Genomic DNA, 17,710 nt, shown 5'->3' with positions numbered 1-17,710 from the left:
CAAAAAGAACAGCCCCAGTCCCACAGAACTCTCACCAGCATTATGTGCATCATGCACAGCCTTATTTGCTCCACAAAGCCACTGGGGGCTCTTCCAGCTCCCATCGTGGGCTGGAGCACTAGCAGGACTGAGATGTGAACCACGAGAGGGGCACAGGCACCAGGCAGCTATTCCAGCCTTGCCAGACACTTTCCATCTGCATTGACAGTGATTCATTCCCCCTGCTGTCCCTCCTAACAGCTAAAATGACACTCTTTAGCTAGACTGTAAGCAAGGAAGTTTTCTCCTTAGCACATCCCTCCCAAGAGATCCAGCTCAGAAGGAAGAACAGGACTGCATCAGGGAAAAGAGAAACCAAGTGAGGGCAGTGGGTAGGAAAAGCTGATGGCAAGCAAAGGAAAAAGGCACATGAGGAAGGCCAACAACCTCAAAAACAGAGAGATGAGCAGCTGAAGGCAATTGCTTACAGTGATTGAAACTTGAATAGTGGGGGATTCCTTAGTTTGTCACTAATCTGTCTCCACACTTCACTACATCTCTTTGAAAAACATACAAGCTCCTTACTTAAGGAGTTGCTTCTTAATAGAAATTTGTTATAAATGAGTAATGTGATGGTGGGGTCTTACAATCAAGAGATGAATATTATGTGTATGTTAAGAGAAGCTTTATAGATGTATAGTATGTTATTTTTATATGTGCTCCCCATAGTACTCTTGTGATCTCCACCAAGGGACAGCAGAGGCATTGCCTGACAAGACTTTGGGAGAGGCCAAGAGTGTGAAAAGGAGAGCATAAAATGGACAAGCACATGGATGCTGGTCACAGAGTTTCCCAGTGCTGTGATATTTCCTTATTCAGTCTTTTGTTGTATTTTTGTTAAGGTTTAATAAACCTTTGAATTTTTAAAAGTGACCATCATTTCTGACAAAGCTTAATGATGCCCAAGGAAGGTGAAGAAATGCAAGGCAAGATAACAAAAACTCTGATGAAACAGGTGTGATTTGATGGCTAAAATCCAGTACTATTTTAATGTATTTAAGCCTACAAACCACATTCCTTAGCATAACTGTGTATAAATCAGTTCTGAATTTTCAAAGACACACTAAAAATGGAGAAACAAAGCTAGGAAATGTAATAAATATTAAAAAATGCTTTCGCCAGCATTTATTGCCCCTAAATTTATAAAGTGATAAGTATTTTGAGTAACAGCTTAGCCCTTACTGCTTTGGGGCCAGCATACTGGCATAGCTGCAAGTTCCTTCTCAAATAACCTGGTGACAACAGCACAGGTGGTTTAGAACCTTCTTGGCTCCTCTGGAACCCTGGTGAGACCTCTGCTTGCACATTTCTGGAGCCTGTCTAGAGCACCCAACACCACAAAACAACATTTAAGTGTCTTCCGCTGCCTCCATAAATTCCTCTTTCACAGTTTATTGTGAATACATCAGCCCCAGTAAACACCAGCTCTGTTTTATGACACAAGGAAAAGTTTGCAATGATCTGTCTAATGATACCACCTCATCAGAAATTTTATACTACAACAATAAAGTGCCTGTTTGTTTCAACTGTCTATTACTCTCAAGGGACTAATTCCCATTGTACTGCTTAGAATTCAAATGCACCCCTTGATGGCTTCATATCCGTTTTCCCCATATTATTATTTAATAGATTTTTCTGGTTTAGTACTTTTTCCCTCCCTCAAGACACAGCACAGCAGTGCTGACAAATGTTGGCAAAAGGAGAGAGAGAGACAGACATCTTTTACACTAAAATACCATGGGAATGAAGCTCCAAGCAGCAGCAGCATCCATTATCTGCAGATAGATGCTTTTCATTCTTGGCTAACACAGGTAGTGGAAGTGGTTACTTGTACCTCAGTCTAAAATGATCAAAGGCAGGGAGAAGGATTAGATGTCAAAACACTTGAAGTGTATCCCTTTGATCAGGATCAAAATCAAGACTGAACTTTGAATATAATGTGCTAGTACATTTCAGTGGTCGTTTGAAAGGGGAAAACCTTAAATTCAGGAGCAAGTGATGCTGTTGCTATGAATGGGATAGGAAAGCTGACATCTTATTCTCATCTCCTCATTTGGCAAACCCACCACGCTTACAAATTTCAGTTCTTTCTTCAGAACCTGAATTCCTGCTTTTCAACAGGGCAGCATGACTCACATCATCTTCATGCACAGTGGTGCTGGCATTGTCACATCACTCACGTTCTCTGCACAGCCTCACAAACAGATTCACTTCCTCATAACCAGCTATAAAACCACATCTGACTTTCATTTTTACCCATTATCTAATGTAGAGCCAGTTCTGTCTCATGCTCCATGGTGTCGCATCTTATTAAACATATCAAGGCAATGTTCCTAGGGGTGCATACAGGACATTGGGGGGAAGCTTAAAAATAATGAACCAAAAAAAGCCCCCAAAAAAAAACCTCACCCAACCAAAAAAAAAAAAAAAAAAAAAATCAGAATGGTAAAGGACCAAGACAATGGGATCATGTAGTAATAAGTTTGTCACAGACAAATTGGCAACAGAAAAAGTGTTGAAAACAGTTACAAAATAAAATTAGTAATTCCTGCTACCTCTCAGTTATCAGGTCACTAATATTCTGAAAAATGCAGAGGATGAAATTCAAAAGGAACGAGCAGAAAGAAGAAATTCTTCTTAAGGTCACTCCCAATGCAAAAAGTCTGGTACAGAAAACCTCAGCAGATTAATTGCTGCCCCATGGCAGGGGGTTGGAATTAGGTGATCCCTAAAGTCCCTTCCAGCCCAAGCCATTCTATAATTCTGTGATTAAAATTGTTACTCAGGCCTGAAATGTAGAATTGTGAGGTAAACAACAGAAAAGGTCTGAAGGCATATAAGGGGTTTCCAGACTTTAAGAGTGAAGAAGCAAAAAATTCCATGCAAAACACAGAACAATGCACAAAGGTCACATCAGGCTGAGCCAAATTCAAGCATCTACGTGGCTGCATGGGCTCTTAAGGCAGTTGTGAAAATTAATAAACCAGTAGCACAGGAAAAAGCAGCTGGAAGTCAGTACACAGTAATAAATAGGACTGAGGTGCTTCTAGCCCTGTATCAGCTCTTTCACAAAACAATTTCTGAGGGAAAATTACAAGTTTGAGCAGTCAATGGTAATTTCACAGTAACTTCAGTTCAAAGCCTGGATTGAAGCTTGCTATTTAGACAAAAGAAAGCTCTTCTTCATAGTCAATAAAGATTTTTTTCAGGGAATTCATTGTGAATATGCACAAAGTATCTTTAGACATTACGAGATGGCATGTGAGTAAAATAAATTACTATTAACTGAATGTACTATTAACTGAAATCACAGTATTGGCTAGAAGATAAGAACATGGGCAAAGATCATATAAATGAAACTGTTATAGCATGAAAACAAAGCTATGTGAAAGATCATTACAGCATGTCTGAGCAAAAATAATGCAGACAGACAACAACACAATGTCAGACTTTTATTACTCTTTAGCCCCTTCTGTGATTAGGAGCTTGTTTGCTTGCTTCACATTGAGAGATGAGTGTGTTTTGTGACTTTTTAAAATGATGCCTATTATTCACATGGGAAATTCATGCATGCCATCATTGTGACACCAAGCTGGTTTTTCACCAGGAAGATAAAATGCAGCTAATTGGTTTACAAAAATCACTTGCACTGGAAGCACTCCACCCCTCATTAAGACACAAAGTAAGGCTGGACACTGAAAACACCTTCTGCCCCCACCTTCCAGAAAAAAAGAGTTTTAACTTCTGTTGCGGTGGTATAAAATGGTACAAACTCAAATGCTGGAGATAATTACACAAACTTTCCCCAATTTAATTTTTTATTTCTCTGAAGAAAACAAGGTTTAAGAATTCCTAGCTAATACAAGTCTTGTTAAACTAAAACACATTGCAAATCAGTAGCTTATCTCAGGAAGAGTTTGCGGGCACATCGATGGGCACTGCCCAGGAAAAAATCCAACTCTGATTCAATAAAGTTGTTGATTCTGGTGTCCTTTCCATTGAAAGTATAGATGAAAAGCACAATTACTCACAGTCTAAAAACCTAGGAGCCACTCAAGAGCTCCACCTCCAAGTGATAAATTGGAACCACAACCAAAATTTCATTATGAATTCACCAAATTTATTCTGGAGTGGTTTTGCTTGTAAACATTTTGAGAGGATTGAAACTTGGGAGCATATTAAACCCTTCTGTGATTCAACAAAAAGAAAACTTAACAAAATGCTTTTTCCACTTAAAGCACAACTGTACATTTTTCCACTACATTTTTAAGGTATTTTCAGCCATTGCATTTAAACAATTAATGGTATGCTTAGCTACCAAGTGGCAGTGGCCATTTGTGAAATCCTTATGATGGGCACTCTCAGCCTTGAGATAATGACACCCAAAGATAAACACTCCAGGACGGAAGAGCTGCTTTTTCTTTCAACAATTCAAATCTTTGTACATCAGCCAAAATTAACATTCAATATAATCCTAACTTATAAAATTAAAAGTACTATATATCTCAATCATACACATAGCAATTTTACATGTTCTTCTAGTAAGAACTTTCTTCACATAATGAGTTCACAAGTTTTAAGCTGGTGAAAGCAGCAATTTGTTCAATGTCTGCCATGAATGGTTCTTTGCTAGGTGGAAAAAAAGGACTTTGGTATGACAAAGACTCAGACAATACAGTCAGCAGCTAAAGAAATTACTGTGTTCTGCATTGTTACACTCCTTAATTATATAAATTTAATCCTCAAAGTTTGCTTTTGTTACAGCACTTTCCTTTACAATGTTAGAATTGCCTTTTGATGGAGTCTGAGATTTTCCTCTTTCTGGCCCAGAGAGCTATGGATAATGCCTTTCTCATCAAGTTTTGAATTCCCAGGAGCAATGCTATCAAGAATGAGATTAAGTCATGTTCCCAGACCAAAATTAAGCCCTTCTGAAGGAAAATTATTAGCTGCAGCTATTTTCTCTCTGCTTTCTCTCCCCTATTCCAAATAAATCTAAAGCTAGAACCTTCCTTCTATTCCTTCTGATAAACTTCAGCAAAAATCCAGATAGAAGCCTCAGCTGAGCATTTACACACACGCATCAAACAACACCACCAAGATAAGCAGGGGCCAACACTTTACTTAACATTGCTTAAAATGTGAGGTTTAGATAAATTGACGTGGATTGAATCCATCAGGAATCAGGGAGAAATAATTTACAGGTAGGCATATATCTGAACTACTCACACAATGCTAAAGAAACTCAGATTTCCAAAAATATATGTAGTCAACAACGACATAATGAAGGAATGCAGAGCATTCCAGTCTAGGATTACTTGGGTCTACATTTGTGTCTCTTTGGGCTTTGTATTAGAAAGTCACAATTACAATTAAACTAAACAAGAGGAGATGAGATAGGAAGCATATCCTATCTCATCTCCATATCATATTCCATATTGAATAATGGAAATCAGCTTTGAGTCACACCTTTACTCTCCTTTTAATCAGGTGCTTTCATTTCATTGTAGTAAGGTTGCTCCCTTAAATTTCAATATTTTTCCCGTTCTTGCCTGATCATAATTGAGCACATATAAGTCATATTGAGAACATGACTTTAAATAACTTCATATTAATTAAAAATGTGCATACAGCTAGATCCCAGGGGTGAGAATGATACTAACCTTACTGCTTGGCCCATGGGCAAGCTTTCTGGGAAATACTTGGACCCCATTTGCCCAAAGGGATCCAAATATGTAAATAAAATAATTATTTTCTTAACAGTAGCTATACAGGTTTTTTTCCTGTTCTTAAAACATTCAGAAGTGCATAATTATGTTCAATATCATGTTATACTACCACAAACAGAATATATAAGGTAAAAAAAAAAAAATCAAACAAAACATTAAAATTACTAATTAAGTAATTAAGTAAGTAAGTAGTTCAGAACAGGAGACTTTTAGTGTAAAAGCTTGTCTGAAACTTTTTGGTGATATTGCTAAATGTCCTATTGTGAAGAAAAGCTGATTAACACAGAAGTTGGGAGAAGTTTATTTTAGAACATTCCAGCAGCAGATCAGTGTGTTTTAGCAAGAAAGATCTATGTAAACAATAGACATTTATCATTCAGAAAGATAACTTTGAGCATAGAACAAAAACTTATCTCCTTCAGGGAAAAAAATGCAGAAAAGAGAAAAGGATATTCTGCACCATACAGGCAATTTCAAAAAGTCATATCACAGGCAGAATTATTTCCCATAGATTTAAAACACAACAATAAAAGCAACATCCTTTGTTTGGACAAACTCACTCGTGGGGTGAATTCTTCCCCTTCACACACTAAGCTGAAAACCACAAGGCACTGATATTTGAGACTTGTTTCGCCTTTTATTTGCAAAGATTTATGTAAAGAAATGCATTTCAGTACTATAGAATTCTGAAGGGTAAAAAGTAAATCATCATTGTTGGTGCTGCTTTAACAAATGACCCGAATCAAAATAGTTTGACCTTGAATCACCATAATGTATTAAAACAGGAATTTTACAGTTTTTTCTTTCCTGTTTAGCCCTCCACAAGGTTACATTATCCTCGAGCTGTCACAAAGTTCTGCTTTGTTAACACCATTTTACTTTAACAGAGATTCTAACAAGCTAACTTTATTTTTCCAGTTATGCTACTTACAGAATGCATTCTATTTCTATGCAATTTCTCTTGAGGAAACTGAAATACTTTCAGGCTTTTTAAATTGAAAAATGTAACAACTCATTGAAAAACTGAGTAAGGGATACCTCAGCACAGGCATAACTAGATCAGACCTCACTGAAGGCAACACCAAGCCAACATCTTTGTGGTCCAGCAGGACATGTACATGGGGAGTGTCTGACAAGAGCAGCAGATACACTGAATTAAAACATTTTTCTTGGAATGCATTCTCCAGACCAAAGGACAGGGCTAAGCACTCAAGTTGTGCTGACTCTTGGCTCACAGAACAAGCAGGGTGCTGTACCATGCCAGAGGGAAAAATCCTCCAGGTAATTGTGACAACCTGCCCACCACCTCAAGGGCACTGTGTGGAGCAGCTTCACTGGACACACTCAGCACAGCTGGAATCAAATAAGTTTCTGCTTTAAACATACTTCCACAATGCCCCAAAACCATAGATTTCCAACTCCATTACAATCTTGGAAGAGGGAAATGAAGCTCCATAAAGTTTTAAATGATTTCTGAAAATCGGGGGTCTCTATAAACTCCATCTAGGGAAGAACCACTCTGGTGGCATCCTGCCTACAAATGCAGATGCGAAATAGGCCAGTTTTTCCTATCAACACCTGCTAAAATGAAGCAACATTAACACACTCTGCTACAGAAATTCAGATCTTCAAGCAGCAGTGCACAGAAGAATTTCAATTTGTTAACCTCATCCAGCTATGGAGGAGAAGAATGAATAGCAATGACTTCTACTTTAGACATTTAAGTGGCAAATACACATAACAAAACTTTTAAAAGCAGGCCATACACAATATTTATTCTTTCAGTAGATACTTACTCAAATGCTGGAACATTCCATGGGTTCATTACAGGAGTACCTGGTGGAAAACACAGGAGCTATGTCAGCTATCATTATTACACTCAGCCAACAGATCCCGCAGAATTCCCTAAATAAGGGCTTATCTACAGGATTTAGATGATGAAATACGTAGTTGAGACAAACCATCAATAAATCTGCTTTCAAATAAAGTGCCTTAATTAAAGCTGTTAATTGTTTGCTTTTTCCAGGTGAAGTTAATTGCCTAGAGAGCATTCCTGAGATACCCCAGTGCTAACCTTTCATTGATGGCCACTTCTCCAAGGCAAAGGAGCCAATAAAGCATTAAACCACACAAATTCCACAAACATAATCAAAACTTCTGCTCATTGCAGTTCATTGAAATTCTTCTCTATATACTTTTGCTGGGTTTGCCCACATAAGCTTACAGAGTGAATGTGACCAAGTTTTCACAAGCTAGTTTTGTTACAAGAACCCATTTGAGCAATTAACCAAAATAATAGCTTAGATAACAAGAGGAAGACCATCTTTTGCTTTCAACAGGCTAAGAAAGCCTAAAGCTATACTCGTTATAGTTTGAGTACAGTTCACTCAGGTGGGACAACAAGCAAACAATCCAAGCCCAACAATCCTCCCTGTGGCTGCAAAAGGACAGACCACAGACCTTTCAGGAACCTGCCTCCTCACATTTCCAGAACTTCTCCCACAGCTCTTGAAATACCATTAAGATACAACATTAGCTACATTAAACTATTGCTTCTCATGAGACTATCAGTAAATAACACATCCCCATAGCTAAGGCCTACCTCACAATTAGACCTGCTAAAACCCCTTCACACCTCCTCCCCAACTCCACTTCCAACAACTCCCTTTTCTTTCTCCCTTCCAAAAACTCAGCCCTACCTCCATCTCCAGCAGCACCACCCAAAATGAACCACAAGCTGCAGCAGCTCCTGCAGATACAGGCTGGCCCAGCCCTCCCACCCCAGGTGTTCCTCATTGCCATCAGCCCCAGGTGTTTCTCGTTGCCATCACCCCCAGGTGTTTCTCATTGCCATCAGCCCCAGGTGTTTCTCGTTGCCATCAGCCCCAGGTGCTCCCCATTGCCATCAGCCCCAGGTGCTCCCCATTGCCATCAGCCCCAGGTGTTCCTCGTGGTCATCACTGGGTCTGCTGCAGGTTAAATCCTGCCAATTAATCAAATGATCCAGCCCAGCAGTATGGGGTCACACCAAAGCTTTTGAAGGAAGCAAATCCTACCAGATCCTCAGCTATAATGTGTGCCATACAGGACCTCACTACTAGCAAACCTCCTCCCCACCTTAAGCACATAAACTATTATATTTCACTTCCTTTATATACCATAACCACCAGAGAATCCTCTTCTGCTTTAGAAAATTATTTATACTTGTTTAAGGCTGGAGTCCTATCCCAGGACCTTGCCCACATGCCACACCTGAGCCTGATCTCTCCCATTCACTGAAATCTGACATTACTGGAACAGCCAATAGTGTAGAAATAACATCCTGAAATTTAGCAAAAAAATACCAAAATAAATTATTATAATAAATAGAAAATAGTCTGTGCTCATAATATTCAAAATTTAAATGAGATTTTTAATAAGAAAGAGTTAAAAGAATAGGGAATAACTAGGTAGTGTTTTGCTTCTCTGCAGTGCTTGATTTAACAATAGTCTGCAATAAACAATAATTACTCAGATTAGCACCTCTTCAACACCTTCTCAAAACTGTGTAATTTAAATATGAGAGTGAACTCAGGGAGAAAGTTTTTTTCTCACTATTTAATATTAGGTATATGTAATCAGACTCCAGACCACAGGATTCAGAGAAGGAATCTCTGAATCTCTTTTTAATCTTCATTTGAGCACTGATGGTGCCTGAAACAATCCAAGGGGCTCAGGGTACCCTGTGCTGGCAAAGGGCTGGGTTACACTGGGGCTGTCCCTGTCCCTCAGCTGTGTCTGGCCAGCTCCAGCTTGGAGGGTGGGACAGAGAGCAGGAACAGCATTGCCCACCTCAGGATGGGCTGGATTTTCACACTGTCATAGCCAGAAATACCAGCAGCGGCGATTCTCAGGCAGGGCACTGACAGGCTGTGCAGAAGGGATGCTCATTCCAGCCGCCCGGGGATGCTGGCCCAGCCCAGGCTGCCTGGTGAGGATGTGGGAAAGCACCTGAGTGCCCACAGCCAAACAAACACACTCTCTGCTGGCTGTTTCAGAGAAACTGAGATGCCTTTGGGGCTGCTGCAAGAAATCCTGGGGGGAATTCTTGCAAGCAGGGCTGTTCACTGCAGGAAAGCACCACCCTGTGCAGGGAGAGCTTTTTATTCTCTGCCACTTGGAAATGTCTGGGGAGGCAAGAGGGGGTTTTGTTTTAGTTGTAGAATGACACTGGTGGGTTTTTTTTCCTGTACTTATCAGCCCTTTTTTATATCCTTTCCGAAGAAGGGCCATGTGAATGCTGCACTGGGTTAGGGTGTGTGTAATTACACTCACTCTGTAATTATGTATTTTATAAAAGTGTAATGCCTATTTGTTTTGACACTTTCCCCAGTGCCTGATGAAAGAAAAACCAAAGCAGCATGGTTCAAAGCTGCTCTTTCTGAACTTATTGATAGATTTTAAAGTAATGGCTTTATGAGAGAATATTTTTTTTTTTTTACTTTTACAGAGTGTAAGGCTTGGTGTTAGAAGTATGAATCAAAAAAGACAGGATGTTAAAACACTAACTTCTAGCTATTTTCTAATAGTGGGAATATACAGGATGTTAAGACACTGACTTCTAGCTATTTTCTAATAGTGGGAATATACACTTGCTTCTACAATCTATTTTGATCTGTCTATATCTTCATGTACACAGATCTGTAAATATGCAAAGTATTTAACTCTTTATCCCTTTAATTCTTCTTATCCAAAAGGAGAACATTTACATCTAGGTTCCTAGGCCCTCAAATATTACAAAGTATCTTTACTATGTTATTTTCAGTGGAATTCTATTAATTCAGATCAACTGTCTGACAGATTTCATGACTGTGCCTCCAAAATTGCCAATTCCCTCACAAAACCCAACTCATTGCAGACTCCAGAAGTTGAAGCTTCTGATTTGCATAAATTGATAATGTGTATTTCTCACCCTGATTTTTTTTTTTTTAATGATACATCATTTATACATCATTTTTGCCGATGTCTAATGCTCATCTTTGCAAGGGACGAGCACCTTTAATTTAAAGTTCTGGTCACAGTCAGTAAAGGTGACAGATGTAAGTAAAATCTAAGGATTAATTGAGGATTAACTGTTAATCTGAGAGCCACATTAACAGAGATGCAGAGGCCAAACCTCAAAAACTTCAACCCCGCTGGCATTTGATGTCATACATCCAGGGGTCAGGCACACACCCTGATGATCCCCAGTTTTAGAACACTCTGGGCTCACAGAAAGAGCAGAGCCTTAAAAATGGATCCTCATTCTGTCCAAAGTTGATGGATATTATGAGCAGTGTGGCTGCCAAACCAAGGAATCAGTAATTCAGATAAGGCCATTCTGCTATCAGGTGCTGAAACATGCCTGGAGCAATGTGGGACATCAGCACTTTACAGAAAGAGCTGTAAAAAAAAACTTGGGATAAAAGAACCTCACAGAAAACTGAAACTATATCTCAAGTGACTTAAAATAAATGTTTATTTTTATAGGCTTTGATTTATGAAGATGAGCATTTTATTTGCTCTGAAAGTAAATCATGTTTGCAAGACTGAGGCCTTTGTCCCAGTAAAAATACAATTATCACAGTCAAATCTATACATCATGCTCAAGTCATATTGTGTATATGCACCAATGATGAAAAGATCTAAAAATTATTTGTGAAAATTTAATTACTTTAAAACCAATGTCCAAAGAGTGGACAAAACACCATATTCTGCCCCTCTTTATTTCTTCTTTTAATGTGTTCATTTAGATTAATAGTTTATCATTTTTTGATGTAGAACTAGATTTGAAATTGATCACAGTATCTTTTGATCAGTGAAAATTTCCCTTAAAACTCTTAGGTTCTTCCTTGAAGTAAAGTCAATTTCACAGTAACACCTGTATGTGAAAAACATTTTTATTTTGTAGCAGAATACTCTTTCTCTAAAGGAAGCCAAGCCAAAGTTTCCAAAATCTCTCTTTTTCATATCTATCATGGGGCTCAATGAATCCCCACAGATTACATATCCCACTGATTATTTATTGGAACTATCTTGATCAAATAGATGTGTAGCTGCATAACAAACAACCTGATAGCCAATGTTAGAGACATTAATTTTCCAGAGCACTAAATCTTCACACAATTCAGTTCTTTCACTCAGAAAAGCATGTCCTACTATATATGGCTCATATCTATATAGAAATCTCCAGGTAGTGTAATTTCAGCTTTCAGGGTGAAAAACTTCACTATTTATTCAATAAATGGTAGGTCTTTAAAATTACCAGCAGACATTCATACTCACTAACAATCTGAAAACCAGGCAAGTGCCTGTTGCTCCAGCTGGAATGGGAAAATGCACCCAGATTCACGTGGTATTCAGGAGCTCAAAATTTACTCATAGATCAAATCTTTGGAAATCCTATTAAGGGTAACACCTTGAGATGTCATGATTAATCCATACCAGTCCTTCAGGAAGTCTTTGTGCAGTCACTTTGAATGCCTCAGTAATTAATTCCTCAATGTCATTTGGCTTGAGTCAGGAGCATGATTTAGGCTATGCTGGAAATAATGTTGTCCTCCTCATTGTAGGTGAGAAGGATATGCGACAATTAGGGATAATTTATGCCCTTTCATTTTAGAGGTAATGATAGATTTTCATTTTTTTAAAACATGAAACAGATTTTGATACTTTATTGCACAGTTACATACAGAGAAATTGATTTTTAAAACTTTTGACTGTGGGATGACATGGAAATATTGTTCATTTTACATTTCTCAGGGTGGGGCAAAGTGCTAATTTATTTGGTACAGAAGATTAATATACCTCTAGTCACAGATATAGAATAGAGAGAAATCTGAGTACGGGGGGGAGTTTATAAGTCAATATTTCCACTTAAACAAAAAAAAAAATCACTTTTGCACACCATAAAAAACCATTCTGGCCTACATATAAAAATGGGTAAATTACTGTATTGATGAATACTGTCAATTATTCTAGCCGAGCTTTGATGTCCTGCTCTCATCCATTCCTACTTGCACACATCTGTATGCCTGGTGCACTTCGAGCTCCACTTAAGTTCCCCAAATCCAAACCATCCCTGAGAACTTGCTCTGCCTGTGCTTTGGGCTGAAGTGGGAAGACTGCGACTGTGGGGGGCAAATGAAGGGCAAGGAGGATTTCTTAGAGATTTCTTTGATATTTACCACAAAAAGTATTTTCTTGAATTGAATTTACATGCAGAATAGAACATACATCTAATTAAACATGCTTTGTGCATCTGAACATCTCAAACCCATCCACAGGCTCCAGCTACCCTCATTTTAGTGCATTTAAGAGCTAGCTGGACAGTCAGAGCTACTACATCAGAGTTAAATCCTTTAATGGTGTGAATTTCAGATTCAAATCCCTTAGGAGGTGAACCATTTCAGTTGTAAAATTTATTTACATTTAAAGTACTACTTGTAGTATTTTAGCTGAAATCACACACAAAGCTAGAGACTACTCATGGAAAACAAAAGCATGCAAGATGAAGAGGCAAAAAATCAACTTCTGTGCACAGAATCCAGAGGCTTTAATAGCAATATGGTGGAAATTCAGTGTGTATGTGCATACATAACACACATATGTTTGTAATATACAGAAATAGATATAATAACTGCTATACTGTAATATACTCCAATAGATATGTACTGGATATATGCACTCATGTGGAAATACATAAATGTATACATAGTTTGACAGAGTTTGATAGTTATATCTACACATATTTTATATACTCTGCCCTGAGGTGCTGCAGGAATGACCGTCTGGGGCTGCCCTGGGTGACAGGGCAGAGGGATAAGAGGCCTTTTCAATCCCGGGTAAACCAGGCTCTAAATGCTGATTTACTACTGGGACAAAAGATGTCAAAGAAAACATTTTGCAGTGAACAAAAAAGGGCAAACCTCCCAAAGAAGCAGATTTATTACACACATGCTCCTGCTGTACAGTGACATGTTTTCTAGTGCATTTCCTCTCACAGGTGAAAATCACAGCTTTATTCCTCAAAAACTGACTGCTTCAGGTATGGTTGAAGATGGTTGTAAAAGCAGATGGCTTTCTAAGAACTCTGATAGTCTGATCCATTAAACACTTCCATAACTGGGTTACTTTTTCTTCATTCACAAACTCAGAGGAAAACAGACATGTTTGCTCTTCAGGTAGGAAGATTAAGAACTGAACTTCAGGAGGCAGCAGATACCTCTGCTAGAAAATTCTGTGGTATAGAAGTTTCAGTACCTATTCCAGTGCTGTTCTTTTTGTGACTTTCACCCCTCAGATATCTGTACCCTAAAAAAAATGAGGTATTGGTCTACATTAAGGATACTTAAGTAAAGATATCCTAACCTTAATATTAAGGAAGAATCCTCAATGTAGGAAAAAAATTAGCAACGTTGTTCCTTGGCAGAAGGATTCTATTGTTTGGGTCAGCAGCCACTGAGTGCCACACATCACATGAGGTGTGAGCTATATTTTAAAAAGGAAAAAAAAAAAAAAAAGTGTGATTTGAAGTGTAAAGCCAATCACATTGGGAAGGTAACTATCTCTTCTTCAATAACAGCAGTGGAAAAACTGAGGGGAGCCAAATGGTGACACACTGCTGACTTTGCACACACAGGCTGTATGGCTGTATCCATGTTTATTTGCTTTTCCTCCAGACTTTTATTACATTTTAAAATTTATCTATTTCTATTCTATTGATTCTGCATAGCAGTGAAGGCTAAATTAATTTTGTTGTGTGGGTCATTTGATGTATCAGGAGACAAATTTTGCCTGTTAGACATGGTTTAGAGGAGACAATGCAAGTCTAAATGTCTGAGCTTTGGCAGTTTACAAATCAATTATTTCTGTTAGAGAGCCAACTGCCACACCAACTGGGAAAGAGATTATATCAGATTACTGCACTTTTAATTAGCTGATGGTGACAGGCAAGGCTTGAAGAGGAAAAGAAATCAATCAGAAACTGCCAAAGTTGGTCAGGCGAGTACACAGCGCTATTATTGAATCTCAGACATTGTTCTGCAGCAGAACTTGATCTCCAGGGCTCTGCCAGGGGACCTGCCTCACACAAGTGATCCATCTTAGAGCCAAAGGTTATTCTGGAGCAAATATTTCCAAACATTTGTTATAATTAGCCTCTGACAAGGTCTGTCACGGGGCAGAATCTCATTAGAGAGGAAGGAGGAGCAGAGCACACTCACCCCAGTGACATGGCAGAGCATCAAGTACATGGGAAATGTGTGTGTGTGAAACATGTGCATGGGGATGCACCTGTGGGCACAGAGCAATGCATTTTGGCTGAAAGACTTAAGAGAAATGTCTTTCACCTGTCCAAGGGACTGGAGTGCTTCAAAACTGAGCCACTATTTGCTTTTCTATCTCATTGCCTTTGTAACAAGATAATTCTAGTGACCCAGAGCATCCTGTCCTATAAAGCAAGATTTATGGCATGCTGTCTTGGAACCTAATTTTCTCATGCCTTCACCTCACACAGTGATTTGCTCTGGAAACTCCACATGCAATGGCCTTACATCAAGATGGTCCCTCACTGCACAGGCAAAGGGAAGCCAAGGTTAGCACAGCTGAATTATGGTAAAAACCCCAAAACATCCAGGGACATGGAACAAATTTCTACATTTTTGCAGGCATAAAGAAAGCAGGGTGTCTAGTTTTCCCAGTGTGTCAACTTCAGGTTAAAACTGTAAGAAGTTTTGAGCATTAAATTGTACATTGGCACAACTTTTTCCAAAAAATCATCCATGAACTGACAGAAGGGCTGTGAAGATGGTGAGAAATCAGAGAAATCTGATGAGGAGAGGCTTAGGGAACTGAGTGTTAACTCTGGAGAAAAGGAGGCTCAGGGGAGACCTTATTGCTCCTTACAATTACCTGGAAGGAGGCTGGAAGGAGTGAGGATCAGTGACTTCTCTCAGGTACACAAGTGAAGGTATGAGAGGAAGTGGCCTCAAGCTGTGCCTGGGGAGGTTTAGATCAGACATTAGGAGAAACTTCTTCAGTGAAAGGGATGTCAAGCCTGGAACAGGCTGCCCGTGGCAGTGGTGGAGCCACCATCCCTGGAGGTGTTTAAAAGAGGTGAAGATGTGGCACTTAGGGACATGGTTTATTCATGGCCTTGGCAGGGTCAGCTTAATGGCTGGACTTTAAGGTATTGTCCAACCTAAGTGATTGTTTGGTTCTGCCATCCTCATGCAGGTATCTGGGTGACCAGGACCTGGTAGAGTGCCTTCAGTCTCTTGGGTGCCCAGATTCTGCCAGAGGAGGACATTCAGCCTCAGTCTGACAGAACATTTATTGATGCCAATTACATGGTTGGCCCAAGGACTGGAGTTGGTTCAAAATCCAATTAAATACACACTTCAGAAAATTGTTGGATCAGAATGACATTGTTCAGCCCTTTGCAACATCAAACCATTCCTGGTTAACTATTTAAATACCTTTAACATTTCAGCTGTAAAATATATTTTCTTCTAGAGATGGAGAAAACAGCTAAGCATTTCTTATTCTGTTCATGAGCATCCTATAGCTTTTTTGTTCCATTTGCTAAACTTAGAGTCCATTTCCAACCATATTTATGTGGTTATATATGTGCCTTTCTTTTACTCTGTTAAACAGGAAGAATCTTATCTAGCAAATAAAAATAAGGCATATTATATGTATGCCTATTATGTATGTCTATATAATATGCCTAAAAAGGTATATTAAATATGGTATATTATATATGGCATATTATATATGGTATATTATATATGGTATATTATATATGGTATATTATATATGGTATATTATATATGGTATATTATATGACAAGTAAAACCACTGCATGTCACTTCTGTGGATTTTGTGAACTTGTGTGCCTGATGTTTGGCACCCTGTAGCCAAACCATGTGGGGGTTCTGTTTTGTCTGGTCTTTCTTTGGGTTTCATTGATCACGTGGGTGCAGAAGCAGAACTTCTTTGCCACTTCACTGGGAGCTGTCTGGATGGCTGCAAAGTGTATCACAAATCAATTCTGCTCACAGGATGGCTTGCAACAAAGTCAATAGCAGAGCAGGAAAGCACACATGCTATCAGAAGAGCCAGAAAGAAAGAAGGAAAAAGCCTAGTACTGGGCTTAAAAAATAACAACTGAGCTGCAGCCAGGTTTTGTCAAACACATGCTACCAGGCCCTTTGCTTGTTTGCTTCCACATCTTGTTTTTAATGCCAGTTCACACACCATCATAATGAGGATTCAGGCTAAAACAAGGATCTCTCTCCTCTGAGCAGCTGAAAAATGGAGGGTGTTAGTTCACCCTTCAAAAATAAATTTCTAATTCTGCCCTGGTGCAGACTACCCAAAACCTTGGAGGATTTATTACTATATCATCTGCTTTTTTAAGACTTTTGCTTCTCAATTCTATTGCAGCCTTCTTTTTTCACTTAAAATTTATGTATTGACAACTGCCAAAATTATTCTTGCAGTAATCATGTATGTATTAAAGCTGGAATAAATTTTCTTTATTCAAAATTTACTTGGGTAATACCACTATACATCCTAGTATTGTTTCTGGCCCTTCTACCTGTTTGTCTCACCTGTTATTTTTCTACCCAGAGTGTCCTGATCCTGCAAACCATCCTGACACCCACAATATATGATATATATGATGATGTGGAGGAAGGAAAAAAATTGCAGAAACCGATATTGCTCTGTTAAAGTCAGTGTCAACAGTCATTTGTCTGTACTAAAACAAGTAAGTAACATTAAACAAAGTGTGTCAGAGTTCAGATAAAGTCTTAATTTAAACACCAATAACTATCTTCCAGTTAGAAACAAAATACTGAAATCATTCGTGTAATTTGCCAATGTGTGTGAAACCAGTAACAAAAGTCCTCTGGGTTTAA

At 38.8% G+C, this 17,710-nt stretch overlaps 1 long non-coding RNA gene across 1 annotated transcript in view; it reads right to left on the bottom strand.

Moving 5' to 3' along the window:
• Positions 1-7,606, bottom strand: part of LOC132075769 (uncharacterized) — an 85,446-nt gene extending 77,840 nt beyond the window's left edge. The window contains exon 1 of the long non-coding RNA XR_009418823.1: positions 7,565-7,606. This is a non-coding gene — a long non-coding RNA (uncharacterized LOC132075769). The remainder of the gene's footprint in view (positions 1-7,564) is intronic.
• Between the last annotated feature and the right edge of the window lie 10,104 nt (positions 7,607-17,710).

The sequence above is a fragment of the Ammospiza nelsoni genome, chromosome 7, assembly GCF_027579445.1.
Source record: "Ammospiza nelsoni isolate bAmmNel1 chromosome 7, bAmmNel1.pri, whole genome shotgun sequence".
Lineage (NCBI taxonomy): Eukaryota > Metazoa > Chordata > Aves > Passeriformes > Passerellidae > Ammospiza > Ammospiza nelsoni.
This window is presented reverse-complemented; position numbering and strand designations above follow the sequence as displayed.